Raw genomic sequence first — 1,836 nt, 5'->3', positions numbered from 1 at the left:
ACAATGGAATTACTCAATCCAACCCGGCGATATGCTCTGTGATAATTATGAATACTTGGAACATAATTCAGCGAGGTAGGTTTTGAGTGATAATTAATGATTTCTTTTTAATAGGTGATAATATTTTTTACTTGTAATTATTTTTATTTTGATATCCAATTTATTTTCTTTTATTATATTCATGAAAATTGATTTGTGGGCCTTCTTACAATCTTATCTTTTAATTTAAGCTTGCAATAAGAAAACATCAAAATCCAATAAAGGAAAAGAAAAATAGGGTAAAAAGATGAAACCGGTTTAATCAGCGTTTGACCGTCACTTCGTCATTTTACGGGAAGAAAGAGAGTGGAAGTTGCCACTCATCTTAATCAATGCCTCTTGCTGTAGAAATCTCCTCAAGCCCCACAAAAAATACACATTCTAAGATTAACAAATAACATGTGCTTTTGTCAATCTACCGTCTTTATCTTCCATTGATGAGTTGGCAAATCTCTATTTTTTCTTAAATGATGTTGATTCAACACTTAGTAAAATCTACAATAGTTGCCGGTGATTTATTGATTTCTTTTGACTAGTTGGTTAGTGAAAGATTTTTTCATCGATAACTCAAGTTGACTGATGAAGGATTTCATTGATGACCTGTACTATGAATGAGCTTATAGCTCATTGATTGTTTTGTTCACCGATGATTTATATTTTAACCAAATTTTGATCTCATCAAATGTATAACGCAACAAGAAAAGTAACAAAGTTAAAGCAAGGTGGTGATTATAAGCATTCAGAATATTCGCTCAAGTAGTCGGCTGAAGATTCCGCCTGTGAAGTAGGAATTACTTAGCATTTTCCGGCAACTTTTTGTCATGATGACAAAGGGGCGCATGAAGTGCTCATCAGTCACGCGGATTATACATGACGCATATTGGTTAGAAAATAACGACAAGTTGAAATGACCTCGTGGAGTCAACCGAGGCGGAAGGAAAGAGAGTCAATATGGCACCTTTGTGGCAAGGAAGACCTCATGCGAAAGAGAGTGGAAGGCACTATTTATCATATTCATGAAAATTGATTGTGTATGTTGAATTTTAGTAAGGCAATCAGAAAAGAACACAAGGATTACGAGGTTCAGCAATGCATATCGTCCTCGGACAAAACTCTCTTATTTTGTCATAACATTCTTTTGCAATTTGTACATAGGGTTCACTGCAACAAAAAAGGAAATTTCAAAAATAGGAAAACTATCAATGTAGAGATTTGCCCATAATATGTCCTTTCCTTGAATAAGAGAGCAAATCTAGCCAATATCGCCGCATCTCCCCTCAAGTTGGAGCGAAGACAGACTGTCGAGGTCAACTTTGTTCACCATATCCTAAAACTCCCTTGGGTAAAGCTTTGGTAAAGACATCAGAAAGTTGATCCCCTACGAATATATGGTGTCTCTATTGTCTTATCTTGAACCTTTCCCCTTACAAAGTGACAATCGACCTCTATGTGTTGGTCCTTTCATGAAAGACCGGATTTGAAGCAATGTTTGTTGCCGCTTGATTATCACAAAATAGCTTCGTAGGTTTAGACATGGCATCACAAACCTAATACTTGAAGCAACAGATCTAAGCCATACGATCTCACTAGTGGCGGTAGCCATGGCTCGACACTCAACTTCCGCACTAGATCTAGCCACAATTGTTTGCTTCTTACTTTTCCAAGTAACAATATTTCCACCAACAAAGGTACAAAACCTGTGGTAGATTTTCTATCCATGGGGTTCCCAGCCCAATCAAAGATCGTGAAATCCCACAATCTCTGTATTACCATTATTCTTCAACAATATTCCTCTTC

Source organism: Eucalyptus grandis, chromosome 5 (assembly GCF_016545825.1).
Source record: "Eucalyptus grandis isolate ANBG69807.140 chromosome 5, ASM1654582v1, whole genome shotgun sequence".
NCBI classification, from domain to species: Eukaryota; Viridiplantae; Streptophyta; class Magnoliopsida; order Myrtales; family Myrtaceae; genus Eucalyptus; species Eucalyptus grandis.
The sequence above is the reverse complement of the archived record's forward strand: the minus strand, read 5'-3'. Positions refer to the sequence as shown.